We start from the raw sequence: 20,108 nt of genomic DNA, 5'->3' as shown, positions 1-20,108 counted from the left end.
TGGGACTTTATTTGAGGAATTTATTTAATTTATCTGGCTTGGGAATTTATGTTAATAAAATAATATTTATTTACCAAATTATTTACCTGATGTCAATTGATGGTTCAAAAATGAATTAAACTTGTAATACTTTTGGAGCTACTTTATGCCATTGCCCTGGAAACAGAACTTCTCAAGTCTCTAAGAAAGTTATACTTGGGGCGTCTGGGTGGCTCAGTTGGTTAAGGATCTGACTTCAGCTCAGGCCATGATCTCACGGTTCATGGGTTTGAGCCCTGCATCGGGCTCTGTGCTGACAGCTCAGAGCCTGGAGGCTGCTTCGGATTCTGTATCTCCCTCTCTCTCTACCTCTCCCCCACTCGCTCTGTGTCTCTCAAAAATAAAGAAACTTAAAAAAGAAATAAAGTTATACTGAGGGGCACCTAGGTGGCTCAGTCAGTTCAGCATCTGATGCTGGATTTCAGCTCAGGTCATGATCCTACAATTCCCGAGTTTGAGCCCCAAGTCAGGCTGTGCACTGACAGTGCAAATCCTGCTTGAGATTCTTCCTCTCTCCAACTCCCCCATTTTTGCTGTCTCTCTCTCTCATTGGTTCTTAAAAAAAAGAAAGTTATACTTGATACAACAAAGCAACATACAGCTCCAGCATCATCATACTCTCTGAAATTCCTTCCTACAATGCCAAAGAATTTCAAAATAAGTTTATTTTGAGGGACTAAAATGAGTGTCTAAAACATGTATGGATATTTATTGAGGTCATTGTGAGAAATAATAAAACACACAGGAACACAACATATTTACAGTGCATATCTGCTTAGTATTTGGTATATATAACCTGGACTCAGTCTTTATTTTTATTTTATTTTTTATTTTTTTTTCAACGTTTTTTATTTATTTTTGGGACAGAGAGAGACAGAGCATGAACGGGGGAGGGGCAGAGAGAGAGGGAGACACAGAATCGGAAACAGGCTCCAGGCTCCGAGCCATCAGCCCAGGGCCTGACCCGGGGCTCGAACTCACGGACCGCGAGTTCGTGACCTGGCTGAAGTCGGACGCTTAACCGACTGCGCCACCCTGGCGCCCCTGGACTCAGTCTTTAGAACATGAGCTTTAGTATCTACCAGGATGGATATGTTTCTCCTATTAAAAAGAATGTTTTCCCCAAATAATACTTCTTTGGAAAGAGACTTTGTTGATTATATGGCTGTTGGATCAGAATGTGAGCCATTTTTGATATACATGCTTTTAAATGCTTCTCTGCCCACTTTATGTGTATTCAAGTTGAGTAAGGAGGTAGCAGTAACAGGTTATCATAAATGCAACCAGGATATCTATTTTCCACAAGTGAGTATTGTTATTATCTTGGATGAGTAGCTGAAGGGAGCTGTGGTACATCTAGCTTCTTCTCTTTGATCCTCTTTCTGCTTGTCATGGTTAACATTTGTTATGAGATGTCTTCTAAACTGAGGAAAGGCTTAATGACCTTTCATGGTTCTTAATTCAGCTCTTTCCATTGCCAAGGAGCAACTTTACTGTGTTGTCTAAACTTTTTAATTTTAAAGTACTGATAGGAACAGTAGGTGAGTGGTAAGCAATTTTAGAAAAAATATGTTGCAAAAAATGAGTAGAGCTATTTCCAAAGTATTTTAGCCAACTCAAGATTTATAAATGCACATTGTGGGTTCTCAGGGAATATTAAACAACATTGCATAATGATATGTGCCTCCATCTGGTTTGGAATGCTAATGGAAGAAACTGATATTTATTGGGTACCTGCTATGAACTAGACACCTTGCAAGGTTCTTATATACACTAGCATATTTGATCCCTTGAGGTGGTATTACTAGCTCTATTTTATTAGTATTTTTTAAATTTTAAAGTGTTTATTTATTTATTTTGAGAGAGAGATCTCACACTTACACACCTACATGTGAAAGTGGGGGAAAGGCAGAGAGAGAGGGAGAAATAGAGGCAGAGAGAGAATCCCAAACAGACTCTGCACTATCAGCACGGAGCCTGACGCAGGGCTCGATCTCATGAACCCAAGAGATCACAGCCTGAGCTGAAATAAAGAGTTGGATGCTCAACCAACTGAGCCACTCAGGCACACCACTAGCTCTATTTTAAAGATGAAGTCACTGAAACTTTTAAAGGTTAAACCAAATTTCCCAAGGTCAGTCAGGTAGTACGTGCAAACTAATCTTTTATGAAAACCCATGCCCTTCTGACTATACCAGTAGTCAATTTTTCTAGAATTCCTGGGTCTTGGCTGCTAATAAAATAGATAATATTTTCCAAATCTATAGTATCATATTTTGCACAAATTCCCATGGGCACAGTTATAAAGCAGCATTCTGCCTAATACAGATATTTGCATACCCGTTACCATCTGCCTGTCTTCTACCCATCAGCTAATCTAGTCCTAGGATTATTCCTTCAGGTGATGCATTACACTGATCTTTTCCTGTCTATTGCAAAGGTTAAAATACTATTCAGGTCCTTAAAACATATCACTTGAATGGTTAACTTGTCCCTGTTGACTCTGGTCTACACTGAGAGATGTGACTAAATTAATATACTGAACCACCATTTTTGTTAAGTCATCTAATATCTCCCAGTTACCTGCAGATAAAACTCCTAAGGGTGACATTCAAGGATATATATAAACTGTCCCCAGTCTGCCTTTTCCGAATCCCCTACCTCTACTCCTCTATGTGGACCTGGATCCAGTGTTGCCAAGTGGTCTTCCTCCACCTCCACCTGTGCATAATGTTTTTCTTGCCCGGTCATTCTTAACAAACTTGACCATTCTAAGCCCATAGCACATCCTAGTTCTTCTCTGAAAGCTGCCCCTATTAGCTCTTTCCCACTTCGGCCACCCCTTGTTAAACCAAGGGTTTGGCCACAACCACTTACTGCAGGGTATTATGAAAAGAGAACAGGTTTGAATACTGATCCCTTTACTTACTGTCTATGTGACCTTAGGTCACTTTATATTTAAGACTCAGTTTCCTTAAATATAGGTGTTTCCTCATTTCCTCATTCGACTTATCATGGATGAACTTCTTTTCTTATGATTCAATGCCTTAAGTTGTAAAATGGAGGTAATAAGAGTAACTATTATTATAGAATATAATGAGTGAGAATTTACTGTGTATTAATTAGGATGAGTTCGGTTATGTTTCAGGAAAAGTCAACCCCACAACATTTAGAACCACAACATTTTATTTCTTTCTCACCCTACGTGTCCTTCTCAGCCTGGCAGAACTCTGTTTTACACTGTTCATATTCAAGGTTCCCAGAACCTTCACTGACTGGAATAATACAGGTCACTGTGGCAGGGGGAAGGGGATGTAGTGAGTTGCGTGTTGATTCTCAAAGCTTTTGTTGGAAGTGATGCTCATCACTTCCCCTCACATTTCATTCACCAGAGCAAATCACATGGCCACTGCTAACTTCAAAGGGACAGGGAAGAATAATCTCACCAAATGCTCAGAAGATCATAGCCCAGAAACATCAGGGGATGGCACTAATGACAGCCATAACTTTCTTGTGTTATTGGACAATGCTCTTATGGTACAGTTGAAGTTTTATCTGTTCTTCTACAGCCTAGGCTCGTTAGAGCCAGACTGAGGGTGTATTCTCTGCTGTCTCTGTCCCACAGTGATCAGGATAGACCCTCAGTAATGTTTTACTGAATAGGTGATTAGAATACTACTCCAAGTGGCTTTTCCCCTGATGCTAGGGACCAACATAGGTTTCAAGTCCCAGGATTTGCTTTGTACTAAGGAAAGACTTAAGTAGAATTTACGTAACACAAAACCAAGGTGAGGTCTCGAAAGGACCTGCTATCTTTTTACTTGAGCCTGTATGGAATGTAAACTGTGAACATGGTGGCATTAAGAAAAATTCTCCTTTAAAGCTTCACCTTTCCTTTTCTTTCCAAAGGACCATAGTCAAAGGCTGGAAGTAATTTCTGATTAGTCTGAAGGAACAATATGTTACCTGGATCAGAAAGAGGTGAGTATTTCATATCAGAACTTGGGCTTGCTCAGCCTCAGGAACATACCTGAAATCAACTTGTCTAGATCTGCAGGAAGGGCTAGAAAACATCTTTGGTGTTGAGAGATGACATTTTCAGTTGAAAATCACCTGCTGGATAGTCTGAAGTTATAGTATGTAATTTTTCATTTCTTATCATGTAAGACATTCATATTTGTTATAGTAAAGTTAGTAAATATAGATGGATAAAAAAGAAAAAAAAACACCATAAAAGGGAAAATTACCCAAATGAAAAACATCTTATTTCTCATCTTGAATTAATGTCTTTTAAACAAAACACCGTATACTCTTTCATTGCTGTAGTGAATGTTTCTTACAACACTGATCAATTAACATACTGTGTTATAGTTTCTGTCACTACACTGTAAATTTACAGACAGTAAATTTACATCATAAGCTTGGCCTGATGTTTTCAAAGAAATTCCTTTTTATTAAACAAATTGTAAACAATACATAACAACTGTCTTTCTCTGACTTAGAATTACAAATCCCAGATGCAAGCATGGCTTTCTAAAAGTCACAAAAACAATCTTTAAGTAAACAAAATGAAGTGGGTCACAAGTAAGCAGTTCCATGAGTCTATGGCTTGATGTGCAACAGGGATGAGAGAGGCATTACTAAAAATCAAGATGCTCTGAAAGAAATGGGCAAGGGAACTCTTCTCTATTGTGGGGCTCTTGACAGAATGCCAAAGTTGGAGAATGAGTCACTTCTGCTGCCGTCAGAGCTGTTCCAGGAGCCTACGAAACTGAAGTCCATATTTCAGGCACTCACTACCTTTGATGCATTTGATGAGGAGCCTCAAACAGTAAGTCAGAATGCTGTCTGGCCACGGGGAGAAGAAGGTTCCAGCAGGCATGCCCTCTGATCTGACTTCATGATCCTTTTCTCCTCTTGGTCACCCTTGAATGAAAATGTCAGTGGGTAAACTGTGTGATCTCTTTGAGGGACTGACTCAATTTGGAGATAGCCCTACCCTCTCAGGGCCTCTTCCCTCCTCCTGACCGGTGAGGAGAAATTACTGGCTTCAACTCTTCAGTTGACCTTTTAAAAAGGACATGGCCATGGCTGGTTTGGGGGTATCTAGTCTCACCGAATGGACGTCACAACGTGAGACTGAATAAATCCACAAAGGAATGGTATATTAAATGAAATTAAAATGCAAACTGAGGGCCCTGGATAACATGACCACTTATATTCATTTAGTGCATTGTAAGTTGGTATTATTATTACTGTATTACTATCTCCATTTTATAGACAAGGAAACTGAGGCAAGCAGAGGTTGAGTCTTGCCCCAAATCACTTGAAAATGTTGCTTAGGTTTCCTTGTAGCTCAATATTACATGCTGAATGATTTATAATTTCTTTCCTATAAATCCATGCAATACCATTTATTGCTTTCTCTCTTCCAGCCTTTCTCTCCTTCAAGCCCACTGTTTTCACCTGTAAACTTTACTTGGTTTACCCATAGTACTCTGAATATGCTGTGGGTGTTAGCATCTGGACCCCTTTGGTTTTGCTTTCTCCTTTCTCAGTCTCTCTTCTATTTGCTTAAATTCTATCTGTTTCCTGAGGATAGTCTGAGTTCTTGCTCCTCTGTGAAGCATTCCTTAGGCTGTTTAGCCCACGGAGATCTCTGTTATCTGAAAAGCTCCCTTGGCATTTGTTACTTGTGGTACTTCTTTAGTGCTTACTGAGTCCCTAGTAGTGGTGGTTATCTTTGGATAAGTGTATGTGTTAAACCCCAATCGAGACTGTGAGTTCCTTCAGGGCAGAACAGCCTTGCATATAGCAAGCTTCAGTGAATACTGGTATATCATCTCATCCTTTATTATACTTTTCTTCCTGTGGAAATATACGTAGCAATACTATATATTTTGTGACCTCTAAACAGAATGGCCATATGATTAACATCATTTTTCATGCTGGCATAGTCCACACAGGAAGTAATCAGAGGAGATGCTAAATTGAGAACTTGAAGCTTGGGAAATATTTATTGTAGCTTAGTTTTTATTTAGTATTTCTTTAATAACTGAAAAGGATTTATAGCTTTAATGACAAATACCAAACTTTGTGACTCCTGTGTGCTTTATTTTGTGACATGTGCTTAAGCATCAGTAAATTGAAATCACAGACCTGAAACCCAAGCAAGATACACTGTTCTATTTCCTTGAAGACAGACTTCTCCCCTGGAGTTGAGCTCCTATTGAATGCTAATACTATGTCCATTTCATCAAAGCCTTCTTCAATCCTTTTTTAGAGTCAAAATAAAGATCTGGATAACACCCAACTATCTGCAACTTAATCCTGTTGATTTCAAAACCCTTAGCACAAAAGGCAAATAAGGCTGAGCAACTTTAAGGCACATGCATTCTGCATATGTTTTCTCCAAAGATACAGGGTACTAGGTCTTAAAGGACTTAAGCCTGAAGTTTGTAACTTTGATAATAAAGGATTTTTTGTGTTTCAACAGCATCAGATGTTTAAAGATTAATCTATCTCTAAATCCATCTGCAGGAGACCCAGATGTGGGATATAGAGATGATTTGACCAACTTTATGGGGAAAGACTGGAATTTTGCCTTAAATGGTACTCTTCAGAGACAAGAATCCTGAGTTTGGCAACATACATTAATAAAAAATAAGTGAATAATTTCTAAATCTCCATTTCCCTTTGGTCTGTGAAGACAGTTTTAATATTAGATAATTGCCAAGCAGACACACGATTAAAAGATGCTGTGAGGATTTGAATTAACTGATGCAGGGAAGTAAGAGGTAGGAACAGAGCCAGAAGAGACGGGACAGATATGACATTTTTCTGAAGAACACATAGTTAATTTTTTTTTTTTTTGGCTTTCTTTCTTCAAACATACCAGTTCACAGGATGATCATAATCACAACAGTTTACATTTACATAATGCTTTACCACTTGCTTTCACAGATTTTATTCCCACTTGATCAGAGGGTGCCTGCTTTGTGCAGAGGACCTAATCTTGAAATAAATCATTTACTATATGAGGATTTAAACAAGTCTTTTGGATGAAAAGTGCATTACATATTTATGAGCACTGATTTCAAGAATCACTTTGAAAGAACTATTGATGTTGCTCTATATTAGCGATCTGAACTTAATCCCATTTGATTCATCCTTGGTTTTATTTTCCGGAGGTTTCAAACCATGTTTGTAAATCCTTGAGGGCCCATTTCCTCTTCTAAGAAGGAAAACATTTAGGTGCAAGTCAGGAACTTACGAACCTTCTGTCACTATTCTCAGTATATTGGGGAAACCAGTTTTCTGAAATTAAAATGGCAGTCTATTTTTGTGAGGCAATAATAATGATGATGGTAATGATGATAATAAAATGTAGGGGTTCTCATTCAGTGCAGCAGGAGAGAGGAGATTATAGTCTATTAAAACAAAGTCCTTTGATGTCTGCTGTGAGGAGGGATCCCAGAAATGTTATTATTCACTTTTAAAATGTATTATTTCTTGAGTGCCCCTGATTTATTTTTTTATTTAGAGGTTGTTTATAAAGGTTATTGCCATTAAACCAGTTGCTTCCTGTGTAATCAGATCCCGAACATACTAGGAGAAGACAAAAAGATAACTGCTTGTAAGTGAAATTATTTTTTGAGCTCCTGGGAAGAGAAAGAAAAAGTAGAATAAACATTGTTTACCGATTGCCACAGTTCAACTCCCAGCAAAGATTTTGCTTTTTTAAATAAAAAATGAAATTAAGAGGGAAAAGCCTTTTTCCCCCCGCTTTAGAAAAACAAAAGGGGGAAAAAAACCCCAAAGCAGGGGCAGCTTTGCAGGGCCACTGGTGCCTGAGTAGAATTGCTAACTGGTTCCTCTCTCTTTTGCTGGGCTGTCTGTATTCACTGTATCACAAGCTTGAAGCCAGACCTCATTTGACTGAGCCAAAAAATGGTCCTTTTGTTGCTGTTTTTTTCCCTAGTGTCATCTCTCATGGTTGCCTGGGCAACCAGTGTGTATCCTTTCAGCATAGGTTACTGGGCCCCAGGAAGGAAGTGCTCCAGCGCTGGCCTGCTATTTTTATAGAACCGTTACATAATACAATCTATTAAAGCTTCCTCTTGGTGTTTTATTGCACAAAGGGGAAATTAAGTTTGATGACTCCTAAATGTTGGATGGAGGATGTCAGGTGACTCGGATTGTTTGGCTCAGGCCACATAGCAACAATATTCCTATATGCAATTCAAGGAGAGCCGATATACAATCATGCCCTTGGCAGTGCTCCCCTGCCTGCAGATCACTGGAGGAAACTGAGCTCTCAGCTGCTCAAGGGTGCAAGTTTTGTCCAACTGCACAAAGCTCCCTCTCTGGTAGGATGACAGCGGACAATGGAACACTATTCAGTTAAGGGCAAAGGGAACTTTAAAGGTGTAGCACATATGCTTTTAATAGGTGGGATGATTGCTGGAAAAGAGAATTGGATTGAAAGGAAGAGAACCCGGATTCTCTTCCCAGGACTTCCATTGAAGCATTACACAACTGCTGTGTACTCTGTGGTCCTACCAAGTCAGCTTTGCCTCTGGGTAATTCTGCAGTGGCCCAGGAAGGGGAGTGTCAGGGGAGGGAGGGCATAATGGCTAAATGGCTTTTTGGTGGAGACCACTAGAGGCCATAGTGTCTTTCTGCATTTGCAGCATGCCTTCAGGGATGCTCCACTTGCCACGGGAACAAATAAGAAATGCAAGTTCTTAGCATCTTCTATTCCCACCTTGCTTACCAGTTACAATTTACTACCAGTCTGAATGAAAGAAGGTGCAAAATGCACAATGGGATCAGAAGCTCTGTCCTGGAACAGAAATGAATCCCTTTATCCTCAGGGGAGATTTATGGCCACAAGTGACCTGAGGTTGAGGTTCCCTAGACTAGAGAGTATTTGAGACGGCCACTCCTTCCTGTCTCTTCATAGTCTCCCTCCTCTGCTATTTTGTTGACTCCCATCGCTTCAACTAAACCTTGAGGTTCTCCGACTCTGAAATCTGCATCTCCAGCCTGCTTTTCTTTTTTTATTTAAAAAAAAAAATTTTTTTTTACATTTTTAATTTATTTTTGAGAAACAGAGTGAGACAAAGCGTGAGCAGGGGAGGGGCAGAGAGAGAAGGAGATACAGAATCTGAAGCAGGCTCCAGGCTCTGAGCAAGCAGTCAGCACAGAGCCCAACGCAGGGCTTGAACCCATAAACTGTGAGATCATGACCTGAGCCGAAGTCGGACGCTCAACCGACCGAGCCACCCAGGCACCCCTCCAGCCTGCCTTTCTTTCTTTCTTTTTTTTTTTTTTTTAATGTTTATTTATTTATTTTTGAGACAGAGAGAGACACAGCATGAACGGGGGAGGGGCAGAGAGAGAGGGAAACACAGAATCGGAAGCAGGCTCCAGGCTCTGAGCCATCGGCCCAGAGCCCACGCGAGGCTCGAACTTGTGGACCGCGAGATCGTGACCTGAGCCGAAGTCAGACGCTTAACCCACTGAGCCACCCAGGCGCCTCTCAGCCTGCCTTTCTTAGAGGCTCCACTGTCCTGTATTTCCAGTGCCTGCCGGAGATCTTTCTCTGGTTGTCTCACTTTATCTTCAGCTCAACATATCCAACAGGAAACACAATTCTTTTGTTTCCCCAACCCATGACCCTTGCTGACTCCCTGGTTTCCATGAATAGCTAAATTCAGAGAATGCTAAATGTTGCTGATCATCTGGTCCAGTCTTTTCCATTTTGTAGATGAAGAAGATGAGGCTGAAGAGGTTAAGTGGTTTGTTCAAGGTCACCCAAACTGTTAGGAACAGAAGGAAGACCTCTTTATGATGCACCCCACTCCATTCCACCCAGGCTTGATGTCTCTAGGCATTTTAAGCCCTCCTCCCACACCCAGTTTTCTCAAACCTTCTTTGTTGATCTCATGATCTAGCCTTTCCTGTTTCTACTCCTGCCATAATAATTGAGATCTTATTTGCATCAAAAGTAGACTATTTTAGTTTTCGGATTGGTTACCTCCTTCATCTTCTAGCCTTTGAATCAATATTGCATTTCACCTCTGAAGTAATCCCACAACTTCATCATGTCACTTTATTACACAAATAGTTTTGATTGTTTATAATATATTAAAGCCTCAATTTAAATCTGGCCCTCGCACCCCCAACTTGGTTGCCTTTCTATCTTTATCCCCCATGCCAGTCAGTGGCCCTCTGTTAGGCAAGGTTTATTTTATTTGCTATTCTATTTTCATAGGTCAGAGATTTGTGGACTGTTTTCCCTCTTTGACACTATTGCTTCAGATAGGATGATTTCTAATGAAATATTCCCAATCCTGTTCTCTAGGGTTCCCAGAAAATAGAAAATGATATGGATAGAATGATAATGACTATTTTGTGCCAGCCTGTAGTCACTCATTTGGAACAGTTCATTGAGTATTTACATTATGCTCAAGCAGCAGCGAAGAAAGATACGGCCCGTGCTGTGTTGGAGCTTATTAAGTGCAGAAGGCAGGCATTACACAAAAATTACATAGCCATTAAATATATGATTACACAGAGAACTAATTTATCACAAATGCCTTTAGGGCTATGAAACATAAGGACATGAGAGGAAATAATGGTGGAGGTGAGAGCAGCAAGAGGATAGGATTGAATGTGGACTGGGAGTTCGGAGAAGAATTTCCCGAGGAAGTGACATTTACACCAAAATGAGAAAAACACGATGGGGTGGGAGAAGCAAAGGCAGTGGGTGAGGGAGGAGGAAAAGACTATCAGGGCTACCAGGAGGGAATAGATTTGTGAGAGCCTCCAGGAAGCAGGGATCTGGAAGTTTTGCAGCAACTGAGAGAAGGCTGTGATGCTGAGTCTCGAGACTGGGGGGATAGGAGGTGGGGGGTGGGGGGCCGGGAAACGGCGTGGGGAGCTAGTTAGAATGTGTATGCAAAAAGTTAAAAAAAAAAGCCCCTTATGACAGCACCCCATCCCTTTGCAGGCTTTATAGTCTATAAGTCAGGTTCTTTCGATTCTAGGGAAATCCTTATATATGTTAAAATTCCTTCTCAGAGAAGTACACAAATAATTGTGTATCAATAACAGTGTTTACTTTCTTTGTTTTTAAGATGTAATGATTTAGGGGATGGGGGGGGTTGGGTTGGGTTTGAGCTTTCCTCAAACCACTCACTGGTTTCTGCAGTAAAGTTAAATTTATTATGGTTTCTTATCCTAGGAATTTAACCTTATTTTCCCTGTGGGAAGAAGTGGTGGCTTTTTTTTTTTTTTTTTTTTTTTTTTTTAATGTGTAAACTCAGTCTCAACAAATAGCTGGTTTACTCTGGAATATCAGACTAGAGGAACTTCTGATTGTTTAACTTATGGCCATTAAAATAAGAAAACAAGGCCCTTTAGATAAGATGATTAAAATGGTCTTTTATTTCTATAAATTCAGTTGAGTAATAAAAGAAAGCATAAGACATATGAAAGGTAGGGCTATAAAACTTGAGGATATAATTTAAAATTCTTTCTCTTAAAAACTTTGACCTAAAAAAAACTGCTCTGTGTAGAAGGGGAAAATAATAGGGCTGGAATGATGTACGTGACTCTGTTCTATTAATGTAAACAGGAAGGATGGAGAACATTTTTATTTTTTCTTTCCCTTTGGCAGGCTCTCAGCCCAGCTTCCTATGGGTGGAAATGGGCAATAAATAGCAGGGTATCCAGTGGCCTCTTTCTAGGCCTCCTGGCTACTAGCATTGGCAAGGACATCATTCCCCTTTTCTTCTTATTTTTAGTGTTGATTTTTTTCTTTCTCAGGGTTGAGGGTAAGGCAGGGGCCTGTCATTATCAGACAGTGAGGTGAACCACAGAGACTGGTTTCCCAAGAATCTGCACCCAACTGCCAACATGGTGGGTCAGAGCCATCGTCTTTACTACTGCGGGTGGTTTTCCTGTGAAAGGGAGACTTCCTTCAAATTAAACACACACACACACACACACACACACACACACACACACGAGCAGCGTGCACCCTCCCTGCCTCCCGTCTGTTAACTTGAGAAAATACACCTCTTGTTCTTATTCTCTTCTGCAAATAATCCCCTATGTGTTGAACCACAAAGTACTAAGTAATTTCTGAAGATAAGTCATGCCATATTTTCTTGTGTTTTATGATAGTTCAGCAAATACTTTCTGTGGCTTTGACAAAAGGACAGGATTTCCTCTATTAATGAGGGGGGAAAGTAATCTATAGTTTTAAAAAGGCTTTGGAATTCCTGAAAGAGAAATTGTTGTAATCCTGGAGGTTTGGGCCAGACTAAGTTATTTGGGAAGCCAAAAGGAGAGAAACAAGGGTAACAGTTTCATAGTTGATGACAAGCTACCTTAACACACTGTAGGTCTAATCTATGTAGAGGGAGTCGCTATAAAGAAACACCAAAACTGTGGTACAATTGCAATTCTTCATTCTCCTTAGGAGAAAAGAAATTTGGGGGGCCCTTCTGCTTTTGAGGAAGACACTTTTTCCTTGGACAAACTAAACAGAATCCACATCAATTTCTTTTCCACTGAAAATACAATGGTCCTTTTCCAGTGACCTTAGGTTCTATAACTAAGTGTACCCGGACAGGGCCCAAGCACTTGAATGTCTCATTCCGGTCTCCTGGCTGAAGGGCCATTGCTTCCTCACTTATGTGACCTAGCTACTGTTTCTGTCTTGTGAGGCATTTGAGCATCATTTGAGAAGCTGGAAGAGAAAGCTGTGAAATAATGAAATATTTAATATTCCAACTAGCCTGGGAGCGATAACTATGTTTTCCTGTTCAGGTATCAACAAGATCATTTTATATATAGGGGACAGCGTATGGTGCCTCTGCCTTCTAGTGGCTGAGGGCATGTAGTTTAGTGGGTGTTTGATGTTATGTTTTCATTTTTATTTATTTATTTTTTTAAAGTTTATTTATTTATTTTGAGAGAGAGAGAAATAGAGAGAGAGAGATAGCAGGGGAGGGGCAGAGAGAGACAGAGAGAGAGAGAGAATCCCAAGCAGGCTCCTTGCTGTCAGCGCAGAACCTGACGTGGGGCTCAAACTCATAAACCATGAGATCATGATCTGAACTGAAACAAAAGTTGGATGTTTAACCAGCTGAACCACTCAGGTATCCTTGGTGTTATGTTTTTTTTTTTTTTTTAAATTTTTTTTTCAACGTTTATTTATTTTTGGGACAGAGAGAGACAGAGCATGAACGGGGGAGGGGCAGAGAGAGAGGGAGACACAGAATCGGAAACAGGCTCCAGGCTCTGAGCCATCAGCCCAGAGCCTGACGCAGGGCTTGAACTCCCGGACCGCAAGATCGTGACCTGGCTGAAGTCGGACGCTTAACCGACTGCGCCACCCAGGCGCCCCTGGTGTTATGTTTTAAAATACCATTGTCATTTGAGTCCCTCATGCTTTAAAAATGTATGCTTTCTCATAAGAGATACTGTAAAGTTGCATCACTGAATCCATATGGTTGTTTGGGAGGAGGGTGCTCACACTTGCTATGAGAATACCCTGTTTTATTTCATTTGTGACTGTCTCACTCCTGAGACTATGCTAAGAGTGACATATTGTATCTTATCTGGCTACATCCATTGCATGTTGCTAGTTAAGACAAGAGAAAAAAAAAAGTTTTAGAGTTTTTGCTTTATTGTCTGTTGGTACCATAAATAGTTGCTGGAGATTGAAAGCAAATTCCAAGACCAGCAACTAACTTTCCAAAGCCTCAGTCTTTTACAAACTGCTTTCAGTTTTACAAATGCTGTGATTATCAGTCCTTTCGGGCACTGGCCAACTAAAATGATGCAAGAATTCTAACCGCCTTTAATTCCATTATTAAGAATAAGTCTAATGTTGTCAAAATTCAGACCTGGAAGGTAGTCTACATCTTGTCGAGTTTCTTACTACGCAGATAAAGAAATAGAAAGCTGGAGTGCCTGGTGGCCACATGGTTGTTAAATATGCCAGGTGCAGACTAGCTGTTGTATTGAGACCCATGCTGTACTGTAGTGTCTATTTCTGTGTGCAGTTTCATGGAAGCCTGGCATTTGGCTAGGCATTTTAATTTTTTTTTAAAAAGTGTTTATTTATTTTGAGAGAGAGAGAGAAAAACCATGAGTGGGGGAAGGGCAGAGAGAGAGAGGGAGCCAGAGGATCTAAAGCTGGCTCTGTGCTGACAGCAGAGAGCCTGATTTGGGGCTGGAACTCTCAAACCATGAGATCATGACCAGAGCTGAAGTTGGATGCTTAACCAACTAAGCCACTCAGGCACCCCTGGCCAGGCATTTTATATACATAATGGTTTTGAGAAAGTATCAAGCTTAAATCCTGCTGCTACCATGTACCTCTGGAAGCCTCATTTCTCCCATCTGTAAAATGGCAATACTCTACCTTTTAGGATTATTATGGAGATTAAATAAAATAATCTGTGTAAAAATATAGTCTATAGTAAGTACTCTATAAATGTTAGTTATTATTATTGTTCTCATTTTCATAAATCATTAAGAATATCTTTAAACTGTTAGGTTAAAAATTCTGGCTATCAAAGATAGTAACCTATTATAAATTGATCCCATTCATCTAATATGTTTATTAAATGTCAACCATGTGCAAAACAACATGTCAGATCTTTTGAGGATTAGAAGTATGAATAAGAAATAATCCCTGCCCTTTTAAGGTGTGTGTGTGTGTGTGTGTGTGTGTGTGTGTGTGTGTGTGACAGAAAATAAGTAACATGAGGTGGGGATAAGAAATGGTAGAAATAAACTTCGGTGATATGATATATTATCTTGCTCAGTGTCTGTCTTTCTGGGTACTGGCTCATCATTTACTGTTTGTCCTTGATGAGTTTCTCCTGAAGCAACCTCCCTGAATTTTTACAACTTCCAATGGTTTTTGAAACTCTTGATCTTCTCCTAACAAAGGCTGATCTCACTACATTCAGGAAGACTGTTGAGATTCTCAACTACTCCCCCTGGCCTCCATCTGAACAGTCTGCAGTTGTTTACATGCACACAGGAGCAAGATTTCCTAGTGGACATTAGCGCTTATAATATTTCTGAGAACAAGATTGCCTGAGGATAAGGGCAGATTTTTCTTAATGAGAACTTCTATCAGAATTTTTCCTTAAAGTTTCTGTACCACGAAGTTACAAAAAACACAAATAGTCCTTCTCTGAAGGCGGAACCTTCGGTCATCTGCCAGTATTTCCACCCATCTGTGGCTGTGGTTTCTCATCTGGTGAGGGTTATCCTGTTTCAAGTAAATAGATCCTGGTTTCTCACTCTTTGCTGTTGGATACTATCTGCTGCACTGTTATCTATTTCTTTTTCTTGCTGGTAAAAATACCTGGGTCTCTTTTGTTTTCAGGAAAGTACCAAGGGGTCTCCACTCCTTTTTGATTATGATGTCATCTCATTAAGAAAGAAAAAAAAAACACCTTTCTCTTTCTCTTTCAAGAGTAAGCTCATGGAATGTGTATATACATTTTATAGCCATATTTTTTGCCATCCATCCTACAATATCCCCTGTCCCTACAATCTTCCATTCAACAGAAATCATTTATACTATGGTCATCTTTTGTCTGTACCCAAAGGTTTTGCTTCTGATTTTGACTCCAAAAATATCAATTCTTTCTGGCTTCACATTAGTCATGGTAGAGTTTCTTATTTATTCTTACATGTTGCTGACTTCTTCTCTTTTAACTATGAGTCTCCCTGGAAAACCTCTACTTTTCTACTCTTGGAAATGTAACCTCTGACGTGGCTTCAGATTATCAGCCATGTCTAGATGATGCATGTATCCATATCTGCATCTTCTACTTAACAGACACATGTCCAATGTTATCAGAATACTGTTATCAGAAGCCTCTCTACCTGAATATCTCAAAACCTTCAGATGCACAATTCCCAAGTTAGTAGATCCTCTTTCATCCATTCCTCCATTTCTCCCCCATCTCCCTTGCAAGTGGGAAGGCTTATAGCTGTTCTCTGATTTTTTCTTCTTCCTGACTGTGTTATCCCTGGAGTACTATACTGAAGTTTGCATGCCCCTTTCTATAATCTGATTTATGCCCAGGAGCAGGGATTCTTAGGTGTTATGGGCTTGTTTATTGCCCTTTCTTTGGAGAGTCCTTTGTAGCTCTTGTTTGAAGTTAAAAATACTTGTAATTAGAAACAAGATTCTTTCTCGCTCATTTGGTCAGCATATATCTATACTCTCCCCTGGGTCTATTATTTGAGTTTAATAAACTACAGTTTAATTTCAGTAAGCTTTGGTTTTCTAATCTGTAAATTGGGACTAATAGTATTAACTGTCTCATAAGGTTGTGGTTGGAATTAATGTAATACGTACAAATCACTTAGAACAGTGCCTGGGACATAGTAAACCCTTGTTATGTTAATTATGTGAAAAAAGTCAGAAGATTCATTATCATGTTGTGATGATCAAATTTCTTTTGTTGTTTTCTCTATTTTTGCAAAAACAAAACCAAACCACACTCGAAATCCACAACTTTTAAAGGATTCATCTTTAATTCTGGATCTGAAAGAGCTTTTGGTTAATTCTTACTTGTCTTGATTCAATTTCATCCTCCTTAATTATAGTGCTCTTTAATGATGATTAAAAAAAACCTAAAAACATGTAATCTTTAGGAGGTATTTAATATCAAGTCTTCTAATAAAGGGTTGCTATGAAGAAAATCTTTTGGTAAAGGTGATTCTCAAACTTGAGTTTGTTGAAATGGCCCAAGAAATATAGTAAGGGATTTGCACTGCGGTAATGTCTTTGAAGTCTGGTCGCCTGCCTTTAATTTTGCAGTAAGCGCCTAATCTCATTAGATTTCATACACTCAGTGTTTGCACTTGCACAAAAGCTGTCCAAACAAAGCCAAAATGTTGACACCACCGTCCTCTGATGGCATTTAGAATGAATATATTAAACACACTTGCACTAGCATTGCATTAAGCTAAGAAATAAATTTTGAACTTTGAACTCAGCAGGATAAAAAAGCTTTACTTGATAGCTGAGCGATTGTATTGCGGTATGGTAGAGGGAATTCATTGTGTTGTTCAGAGAATCCAAACTTGCAAACACTCTCTACATACAGTAGGCATTGCACAACTAAAGAATTAAAGTGAAGAACGGTCCTCAAATCCCGTTGTTAGGGACCTAAATGGAAGGTAAAGTGAGCTGGTGGATTTGCTTTGAAATTCACTGAATAAACTTTGATTAAATTCACTTCAGAGGAGGGCTCATAATGAAAGAATATCTCCAAGTTAGTGTGTGAATTAGAGTATGTCTTTATTCAATTCACTTTGCTAATTTACAGATTTAGAAATTTCCTTTAAAAATCTGGCAGTCTCATCTTTGTATTGAAGGTTTGGAACTGAAGATTATAAAGAGTGTGCAAATGATTAAGACTTCTTTGGCACTTCTCATAAAATAACGATAGCAACGAAGCTGGAATTGAGAATGAACTAAATCTAAAAGGCAGCAGTAGATAGTGGTTTCTAAAGAGATAGTCCCTAAAAGAAATAGATTTCCCCATAAAATATGTGTAAATGTTTATAAACCTACATATCTGGAACATGGCCATCAATTAGGAAGTATGTGCGTGCTGGGAAACTTCGGTCAAGGAAAATCGTCATCTCGAAGTTCATATATTAAAGTTTATGATGTGGCTTCCTGAGAGTCTTATAGTTCCTCAGCCCAATTGCTTTCACTCTTACTTTACATATTTATTTTACCTGGATATTTGCTTTTGGCTTATATTAAAGGATTTTTAAAGAAACAATATTTAAAATGTACGACACTACCCATTGTCAGGATGCCATTGAAGATGCTATCTATTCTTTTATCATCTTTTTCATGAACATCCTTTTATGAAAACCAAAAAAATTCATGTTGGGAGTGGTAGTAATTTTTCTGAATATCTGGCTTGTTTTTACTTTCTGAGCATTGGGAACTGGAAATTCATTGATCACCTTTTCATCTTTGCTATGACTTCCAGGGGAGCTCTATTTGTTTCCTCATGCCAGCAATTATAGAAGGCTACAGGGAATATAGCCTGTATGTGTTACTTACTCTTGGCTTTATTATTTACCTATCCTTATTTTCCTCTTGTTCAAATTCTCTGAAAAATCATTATCTTTTAAACTGCATAATTTAAAAAAGCTGTCACAAATCCTTTGTGAAAAGGGATATGTATATATACATTCGTAAATTCATGCATTCATAGATTTCTGTATCATAGATTCATTGCAGCATAGATGGTCACATGGTTTCCAAAACCACAGCAAGTTTGAAGCTGGAAATTAGAAGGAGATGAATGATCGCTAGAGAAAGGACAGTAAGAATAGCAACTGATATGACAACTGATAACCTCCATCAAAGACACCAGAAAACTATCCTAAGGCACAGCTCCCAAAAGCATGCAGTGTAGGACTGAAAACCCTCCTGTCTCTATAACCTAAGGAGTGATAATGTGCTGCAATCTGTACATGCTGTTATAAAATGACCTTCACAGTGAGATAAGATTATATTCTATTCCACATACTTTGTCTAACAAGGCAGTGTCCTCTTTGTTATGGACTAGAAAGGTGTACCTAAAAAAAAGAACAGCTTTTTAAAAGGCTAGCCTTTAGTTATTGGGAAAATTAACAGAAAGAAAACTCTTACTTTTCAGTGAGGCTGAATTAAGGCACAACATATAAAAAACATCCATTGCATGACCTGGTGTAAAATTGGTATTTTGCTTCTGAAATTGGTAAAATTTTACCTGGCGCAAAGTTGGTATTTTGCTTCTGAACAAACCATTGCAATTAGCATTTCCAGGAAGATGCTACCTGTTGTACCACGTGAACTCACCTGCTACCAATGACAACGTAGGTTCATTGAGCTTGAGGACATGAGGACGATTCATTGCCCATGAAAGGGAAGTTTAGTTACCAAGGGCTGAGTGGGAATTTGGTTCAGATGAAAGTTAGATAATAGCAAGCTATGTCCCTTTCTTTGACTCAATTTACTTTTTCTTTTCATGAGGTGCTGGAAGGTCCTTTGCTCCTTGGGCTGCAGGAGGAAGGGTGCATTTTGCAGAGAGAGACAAAGATATTTGATTCTCACTTGTCAGTGAACAAAGGCAATAGAGTTTATTACCTAAGCTAGCTAGCATGGCATAGTGCTTAAAAGGATGGACTCTGGGGCAGAATTCTTAAATCTTGGCTCTACTACTTACTGGCTGTGTGGTCTTAGACAAATTACTTAACTTCTCTGTGTATTAATTTCATCAGCTTCAAAATATCCCATACCACAAAAGGTTATTGTGAGTTCCTATAAGGAGACTGCTTAAAACAGTGTCTTATTGGGGCGCCTGGGTGGCGCAGTCGGTTAAGCGTCCGACTTCAGCCAGGTCACGATCTCGCGGTCCGTGAGTTCGAGCCCCGCGTCGGGCTCTGGGCTGATGGCTCAGAGCCTGGAGCCTGTTTCCAGTTCTGTGTCTCCCTCTCTCTGCCCCTCCCCCGTTCATGCTCTGTCTCTCTCTGTCCCAAAGATAAATAAATGTTGAAAAAAAAAACAAAAACAAAAAAAAAACAGTGTCTTATTATATTCAGTATATGTTACATAAATGACAAATATTCAATATTAACTATTAGCATTAGTTAATTTTTAAATAGTATTAACCATTGCCAGTGGAATAAGAAGGAAAGAGAAATTTATTCAGCTTCTTAGGTAATATAAATTACCACCCCTTTTTACGTATTACATTAAAATTTTTCCTCACATTTGCAAATATGCTTATTTTTTCTGTTCACATGCATCTGAAAACACTTAAAAGGCAGTAGTATGTGGAGAAATAGATTTGTGTCTTGGCAGTAACAATTGTTGGGATCTATTAAGAATAATTCTTTTTTTCTAAGTTTATTTATTTTGAAAGAGAGAACAGCTGGGGAGGGACAGAGAGAGAGAGAGAGAGAGAGAGAGAGAATCCCAGGCAGGCTCTGCACTGTCAGCATAC

At 39.2% G+C, this 20,108-nt stretch overlaps 1 long non-coding RNA gene across 1 annotated transcript in view; it reads left to right on the top strand.

The window, feature by feature from the left end:
* Window positions 1–3,945: 3,945 nt before the first annotated feature.
* Window positions 3,946–20,108, top strand: part of LOC121029969 (uncharacterized) — a 137,421-nt gene continuing 121,258 nt past the window's right edge. Inside the window, exons 1-2 of the long non-coding RNA XR_005790007.1 lie at window positions 3,946–4,020; window positions 4,747–4,870. This is a non-coding gene — a long non-coding RNA (uncharacterized LOC121029969). The remainder of the gene's footprint in view (window positions 4,021–4,746; window positions 4,871–20,108) is intronic.

Source organism: Herpailurus yagouaroundi, unplaced genomic scaffold, assembly GCF_014898765.1.
Source record: "Herpailurus yagouaroundi ecotype Mexico unplaced genomic scaffold, PumYag 28, whole genome shotgun sequence".
Taxonomy (NCBI): Eukaryota; Metazoa; Chordata; class Mammalia; order Carnivora; family Felidae; genus Herpailurus; species Herpailurus yagouaroundi.
This window is presented reverse-complemented; position numbering and strand designations above follow the sequence as displayed.